General features: G+C 40.1%; 2 non-coding genes across 2 annotated transcripts; one reads left to right on the forward strand and one right to left on the reverse strand.

Annotated features, from left to right (window-relative positions):
• Positions 1–1,180: 1,180 nt before the first annotated feature.
• LOC112725264 (small nucleolar RNA R71) lies at positions 1,181–1,288 on the forward strand. The gene has a single exon (XR_003164383.1). It is a non-coding gene; the product is annotated as a small nucleolar RNA R71 (small nucleolar RNA).
• Positions 1,289–7,696: 6,408 nt separating this feature from the next.
• LOC112726081 (small nucleolar RNA R71) lies at positions 7,697–7,803 on the reverse strand. Its single transcript, XR_003165149.1, has one exon. It is a non-coding gene; the product is annotated as a small nucleolar RNA R71 (small nucleolar RNA).
• Between the last annotated feature and the right edge of the window lie 415 nt (positions 7,804–8,218).

Here is an 8,218-nt window from a genome sequence, read left to right on the forward strand (position 1 = left end):
TTACCTCAACCTTTTTGAATATCTCTACTATTTTTGGATCAGGTTCCAGCTGCTTCTTGGGCATCCTTGCAAGTTGTGGAAATGGAATAGGAGTGGTGTCTTCTGTAGTGTCTGCGCCTTTTGATGCTTCCTCCTGTGGTCGAGCTTCTTCTTTTTCAGCTATGTCCTGTATGTCTTCTTCCTCTTCAACATCTTCTATTTCCACTACCTCTTCAGCTGAGGCGTGTTCTGGTGAGCTTGGCTCCTCCTGGTTCCTCTCCTGCAGTGTGGTTCCGGACCTTAGGGTGATGGCATTAATACCACCCTTGGGATTGGGTAATGGTTGAGAGGGAATTCCACTGGAGCTTAAAGGTTGATTATTGGAGTTATTCATTGAACCAATCTGTGAGACAAGAGCTTGCAAAGTAGCGTTCAGACCATTCAAAGTGGCATTAATGTTATTTTCTATGGTCTGCTGTCTCCGATCAATTGATTGTAGTAAGTCATCATTAGCAGAAGAAGAATGATAGGTAATTTGAGAAGTCTGCTGTTGGGTATTCTGTGGTCCTTGGGATTGCCTCAGGTGAGGTGCTCTGTAAGGCTGGTACTGGTTCTGCTGCCTGTTGTTATTGTTATTCCACCTCTGATTTCCCTGATTATCTCTGCCTCCTCTGTTGTTCTTGTTGTCCCTCCAATTCTGGTTAGAATTTTCCTGCCATCCATGGTTGTAATTGCCACTTTGATTGTACCCTTGGTTGGGGCGGTCATAGAAGTTATGAGTGGCTGCCACTGTGTTGTTTTCCTGCTGGAGCTGCGGACATTCATCAGTATAATGGCTATAATCAGCACAGATTCCGCAAACTCTCTGTGGGACTAACTGTTGGTTTTGCTGTGGTGGAGAAGGTTAAGCTTGCTGAACTTGTTGTTGATTCAATTGCATCTGCTTCAGCAAGTTGGTCATTTCACAGATACTCTAATTTAAAGCAGCAGTCTCTCCGCTAGAGGATACTTCTGCAATGGCTTTTGCACGGCCTTGTTTCTTCCTGTGATTCCTAGTAGATTCAGCTAAGTCGCTGATCAATTGCCATGCCTCATCAGTGGTCTTGTACTTTTTCATAGACCAATTGCTAGCACTTTCCAATGTGGTCTTGTCTTGGGGCCTCATGCCTTGTGTGACGTAACCGAGTAACACTATCTTGTCAATCATATGGTGGGGGCAAGCTTCCAGAAGATTATTGAAGCGCTCCCAGTACTCATAGAGAGTTTCAGAATCATCCTAAACAATCATGGAAATATCTTTCCTCAGTTTATCAGTAACTTCAGCTGGAAAGAACTTTTCCAAGAATTCTCTTCTCACTGTATCCCAGTTGGATACAATTGCTGTTGGTTGAGTGTAGTACCACTCTCTTGCCTTCCCCTCAAGAGAAAACGGGAAAGCTTTCAGAAAAATTGAGTTTCATCTACACCATCACGCCTGACAGTAGAACAGGCTGCTTGAAAATCTCTCAGGTGCTTGATAGGCTCTTGAGCAGGCAAGCCATCAAACTTGGGCATCAAATTGAGCAGTGCGGTCTTTGTTTCAAAGTCTGTAGCCACCACTGGGTGATGCGCTTGAAATGGTTGCATTGTAAAATCAGCTGCTGCCATGTTACCTGCACGTAAAACAACCAAATCAATAGAACGGGGGCTGGTTTCTTTCTCAAGTGACGTTTCAGATCCGCCCTCAGAGAGGACTAACCGACGCCGAGCTTGCCTTATTCGTAAAATGCAAATAAATAAAATCCAATCAATAACTTTAGCACTCTATTGCAACTCCCCGGCAACGGCGCCAAAAACTGATGTGGGCGGAAATTGGCGAGTTAAGAATTGTTATAAGATATGCGTTGCGAGTATAGTCCTCAACCAACCAGAAATCCGCTTATCAATTTAAAAAAGGGTGTCACATAAATTAAAATACTAGGAGTATGAATCCCAGGTCATCTCCCAACGAATTGCAGGAAAGTGTGCTATTTCATTAATCGGATGGTTTTCAAAAGATTTGAGTTGAATGACAGGAAATTAAATCAGAGAATTAATATGATTTAAATAAAAGCCTTGACTGGGAGTAGATTAGTTAGAAGCCCTATTCTTGTTGCAGTACTCTCAAGATTAATTGATAATTAGGGGTTGTTCTGTTTATTTATCCCTTACTAGGTAAGGGAAAGTCAAACAAGTTGAAATGCTGTTTCTATTCACAAGTCCCAGTCCGCTTACTTGGAAGGACTGGCGTTAGTGATTAGAGGGAAATCCAATGATAAACCCAATTATAATTTCTCCTTTGAGCATTCCAACTCAAGGGTTCCTTTCAATCAACTCCCCATCAAGTTAGGGAACTACTCACTCATTGTGAATGTGGAACTCATAACATAGGAAAGGGAATTAAAGAAAGACATGATAAATAAAACTCAAAAGAATCAATTAAAAATAAAAACAACTCTTGTATTAATAAATTCTAAAATAATCCAATAGCAGAATTAAGTAAATTAAAGGACATGGAAGAGTAAAGCCAAGTAAAGAAAACAAACTAGAATGACGAAGTCTTGATGAGGTAGTAACTCTTCTCAAAATCCCAATGCAAAAAGCAATAGAAAATAAGAATCCTAAAAACTATGAATGTGTAGAGAGAAAAAAACCTAGAGGAGAGGAAAAACTAGATCTAAAAACTAAAACTATGCGGAATGAATCTTGTTGTTGGTTTTTGCATGTTCCTTGGCTCTAGTCTGCTTTTCTGGGCCGAAAACTGGGTCAAAATAGGGCCCGAAATCGCCCCCAGCGATTCTGCAGATTATGCAGATTGCGCACGTCACGCGATCGCGTCATTCATGCAGACGCGTTATTCGGCGTTTTGCTTCTCCACGCGGACGCGTCGTCCACGCCTCCGCGTCACTTATGCTATTCCAATCCGCGCGGTCGCGTGAGCCATGCGGCCGCGTCACTTCTCGCTGGTCATCTCCTTAATTTCTTGTGTTCCTTTCATTTTTGCAAGCTTCCTTTCCAATCTCCAACTCATTCGTGCCCTATAAAGCCTGAAACACTTAACACATAGATCACGACATCGCATGGAATAAAGGAGAATTAAAATACATAATTAAAAGTCTCTAGGAAGCAAGTTTTCAATCATGTAATAAATTTAGGAAGGAAATATAAATGCATGCTAATCATATGAATAAGTGGGTAAAGATCATGATAAAACCACACAATTAAACACAATATAAACCATAAAATAGTGGTTTATCAATCCTCAAGGAGGAGCACTGGCCACCATCATTCATGTGGATTCTTTCTCTTTTACTCCTTTTATTTTTTTGTTTTCTGTCTGTCTATTTATCTATTCTCTTGTTCTAGTTGCAGGATCATTTGCATTGATGTCTTAAAAAGTTGTAAAATGTTCCAAATATCTCTCAGCTTGCTTAAATAAAAAAAAATTCATCTGAAAAGAATTGAGAGATGCATGAATTTCAAATTTAAAATAAGATTAGTTTAATTAGTTTGATGTGGTGTCATTTGCTTTTGTGTTCTGAATGTATGAAATAAACAGTGCATATTTGAAGCTGAAATTTTAAAATGTTGGCTCTTGAAAGAATATGGAAAAAGGAAAAATATTATTGATAATCTGAAAAATCTAAAAATTGATTCTTGAAGTAAGAAAAAGTAGCAAAAAGCAAAAGAAAAAGCATATTGCAAAAGGAAAAAATTAATATGCATGCAAAAAAGAAACAAAATGGCAAAAAAGAAAAAAAATTAAAAAGCAGAAAAATCCATTACTGCCCAAAAATTCAAGAAAAGAAGGGCAGATTGAAAAAGCCAGTAACCCTTTAAACCAAAAGGCAAGGGTAAAATGACCCAAGGCTTTGAGCATTAATGGATAGGAGGGCTCAAAGGAATACAAATCCTAGCCTAAGCGACTAAACCAAGCTGTCCCTAACCATGTGATTGTGACGTGAAGGTGTCAAGTGAAAAGCTTGAGATAGAGCGGTTAAAGTCATGGTCCAAAGCAAAAGAGTGTGCTTAAGCACTCTGGACACCTCCATCTCGGGACTCTAGCAAAGCTGAGTCACAATCTGGAAAGGTTCACCCAGTTAAAGTGTATGTGCAATGAATGTATCCGGTGGTAATACTAGAAAACAGAGTGCTTAGGATCACGGCCAAGACTTAGAAAGCTGTGTCCAAAAATCAAAATAAGCTTAACTAGGAGAGCCAATAATATCATCTGGATTCTAAGTTCCTAAAGATGCCAACATCTCTGAGTTTCAACAGATAGTGAGATGCCAAAACTATTCAGAAGCAAAAAGCTACTAAGTCCCGCTCATCTGATTTTAACTAAGCTTCATTTGAAACTTAGAAATTTATTGTATCTTAATTTTCTTTTTATCCTACTGCATTTTTAGTGGCTTGGGGACAAGCGACGGTTTAATTTTGGTGTTATGATGAGCGGATATTTTATACGCTTTTTGGCATCACTTTCATATAGTTTTTAGTAGTTTTTGTTTAGTTTTTATTTAGTCTTTATAGGTTTTAGCATTAAATTCACATTTTTGGATTCTACTATGAGTTTTATATTTTTGGACAATTTCAGGTATTTTCTAGCTGAAATTGAGGAGCTGGAGCAGAAGTCTGATTCAGAGACAGAGAAAGCACTGCAGATGTTGTCCGGATCTGACCTGCCTGCATTCGGAAGAGTTTTTCTGGAGCTACCAAAGTCCAAATAGAGCGCTCTCAACGTCTATGGAAAGCTGACTTCTAGAGCTTTCAATCAAAATATAATATTACATTCTTTGTTTCGGATTAGAAGGCTCAAAATTGGCATCCAACGCCAACTTCTTGCCCCCTTCCAGGCGTCAAGCGCCCAAAGAGTAGATACCAATGTACAAATGCCCAAAGAGGACCCCCTAGCTGGTGTTCCATGCCCCAGAGACCTCATAGGACATGGATCTCATCAAAGCTCAGCCCAAACACTCACCATGTGGGCCCCATTAGTGGATTTTAGCACTGAATAGATTGTTTTACCCTTACTAGTCATTCATTTAGTATTTAAAGGATTATGTTTATGTAATTCAAACCTTTTTAGAGAACAACATACCACCATTCAGCATTATTCACATTTTACATTGTATTTTACATCAGTATGAGTTTCTAAACCTCCTAGGTTGAGGGGAGGAGCCCTGCTGAGTCCTTTGAATTAATACAAGTATTACTGTTTCTCTTCGATCCGTGTTTGATTAATTCAAAGATGTATATTCGATCTTCATCATGGTGAATAGGATGATCTAACAAATTAGCTGATGCCAAGGCATTTTGGCCACCTTTTCTTTATTGTTTTAGGGTAGTTTCATGCATTTTCTTAGGAAATAAGCAAGTTTTGGGTAGAATTTCACTTACATCTTGATTCAAGCAAACATTGTGCACTTTACATGATTTCATGAGAATTATGCATGAATTAAAGACAAATTGGATGATGCATGTCTCATGACTTGGATTAGAACTTTGATGCACTCTACTGCTTGATTTCAGGACAAAGGAAGCAAGGAAGAACCACGTTAACAGCCACGTTAGTCTAACTAACGTGGAAAGGGTGCTAGCTTGCAACGTTAATGAGAAAAGTAATCGCCAATAACGTCCTCGAAGCCATCATAGCCCACGTTAAGAGTCACTTAACTAAGTTAACGTGAACTCTAACGTGGAAGAAGAAAATAAAGCCAACGTTAGTGACACTCACCTTTGTCACTAACGTTGGACCAAGCTCATATTGGCCACGTTAAGAGCCACGTTAACTCAATTAACGTGGACTCTAACGTGGGGAAGCAAAAGAATGGCCAACGTTAGTAACACTCACCTTTGTCACTAACGTTGGACTAAGCCACTTTGAGCCACGTTAGTTGCCACGTTAACTTAGTTAACGTGGACTCTAACGTGGAGGGAGCAAAGAATCGCCAACGTTAGTGACACCCACCTTTGTCATTAACGTTGGAATGAGCCACTATGAGCAACGTTAACTCCCACATTAACTTAGTTAACATGGAAGCTAACGTGGAGGAAAGAATGATGAGCCAACGTTAGTGACACTCACCTTTGTCACAAACGTTGGAGATGGCTATCATTACCACGTTAGAAGCCACGTTAACCTAGTTAACGTGAACTCTAACGTGGGAAGTAGGGGCATTTTGGAACGTTAGTGACAAAGGTAAGTGTCACTAACATTCTCGAAGATTTGGCAAGCCTACATTAAAGGTCACGTTAGCCACACTAACGTGAACTCTAACGTAGGGGAAGGGAGGACTCTCAACGTTATTGGAAAAGGTAAATCCCAATAACATGTGCGAAGGACCAAGAGGCAATGTTAGTGGTCACGTTGGTGCCACTAACGTTGAAGTTAACGTAGATCATCCCTGGGTTAGGAATGCTAGTGAAAAAGGTGATTGTCACTAACGTTCTCGAACCCACACTTTCACTTAACGTTAATGCCACTAACGTCCTAAGCTAAAGTCCCTGCCTGCTTCACACTTTCCCTCTGCAAGTAAAGCTGAGCCCACTGAAGAGGATAACTGCTTCAAACTCAAGATTCAAAGGCCCATATCCAAGACTTGAAGAACCAACTAGAAGATCAGAAGAGTAGTATATATAGGGGTAGTTTTGAATTAGAAAAAGGAGTTTTGGGAATTTTAGTTAGCCTCTGTAATATTTTACTCTCTCTGCACCTCTAGTTTTACTTTTTATAATGTATTTTCCATCTATGCTTTCATTTCCCAGAGCTATGAACAACTAAACCCCTTTCATTGGGTTAGGGAGCTCTGTTGTAATTTGATGGATCAATAATAGTTTTCATTATCCTTCTTCTCTCTTTTCTCTTGATTTTACTAGAAAGTTTTCAATCTTCATCCAATTGAGTAGTTATCTTGGAAAAGAAGCTATTCATACTTGGATCTCTTCTGAACCTTAGAAGAGGAATGAAGAGATCATGCTAGAATTGCTTTCTCATGTTGGACCAAATTGGGGTTTGGGCGGATATGGTGACATATAATTCTTCCAATACTTTGATTTGGAAATACATGTGGTATAATCAGTGACCACACTTCATCTCTTCTCATGAGAAATTAGACCAAGGAATTGGCTATCGATCTGATTTGAGAGATTGAATTACCAAGGAATTAGAATTCAATCTCTTAAGATTGCCAAGGAGATCAATGAATGCATTACCGAGGAAGAGGAAGAGTACTTTGAACCAGACATGGATGAGAATATGGAAAACCATCATGAAGAAGAGGCTCACAACCATGGCCGAGAAGGTCCAGCACATCAGGCTGGGCAAGAGAGAAGAGTTCTGGGTTCTTACATCAACCTAAACCCAGGAAACTGTGGGAGTAGCATCCAAAGACCAACCATACATGCCAACAACTTTGAACTAATGCCACAGCTCATCACCCTTGTTCAGAACAATTGTTCATTCGGAGGAAGTGTCCAAGAAGACCCCAATCAACATCTAACCACCTTCCTGAGGATATGCGATACTGTGAAGTCTAATGGTGTTCATCCTGACACTTATAGACTACTTCTGTTCCCTTTCTCACTCAAGGACAAAGCATCTAAATGGCTGGAATCCTTTCCAAAGGAGAGTTTAGCAACCTGGGAAGATGTGGTGAACAAATTCTTGGCAAGATTCTATCCTCCTCAACGGATCAACAGGTTGAGAGCTGAGGTACAAACCTTTAGGCAGCAAGATGGTGAGACTCTATATGAAGCATGGGAGAGGTTTAAGGACATGACAAGAAGATGCCCGCCAGATATGTTCAATGAATGGGTGCAGTTGCACATTTTCTATGAAGGTCTTTCATATGAATCAAAGAAGGCAGTAGACCACTCATCCAGGGGATCTCTGAACAAGAAGAAGACCATTGAATAAGCCATAGATGTCATTGAGACTGTAGCAGAGAATGACTACTTCTATGCTTCTTAAATGGGCAACACTAGAGGAGTGATGGAGCTGAACAATGTGGATGTACTGCTAGCTCAAAATAAGATGATTACCAAGCAATTAGCTGACCTCACCAAGAAGATGGAGAGGAATCAAGTAGCAGCAATCACCACTTCAGCAGCAACCCAAGAAGGAGTGAATGAAGAAGCAGAGGGTGATCAGGAACAAGCCAACTACATTGGGAATTCACCTAGGCAGCACCATGACCCATACTCCAAAACATACAATCCT

The sequence above is a fragment of the Arachis hypogaea genome, chromosome 11 (genome assembly GCF_003086295.3).
Source record: "Arachis hypogaea cultivar Tifrunner chromosome 11, arahy.Tifrunner.gnm2.J5K5, whole genome shotgun sequence".
Classification (NCBI taxonomy): Eukaryota; Viridiplantae; Streptophyta; class Magnoliopsida; order Fabales; family Fabaceae; genus Arachis; species Arachis hypogaea.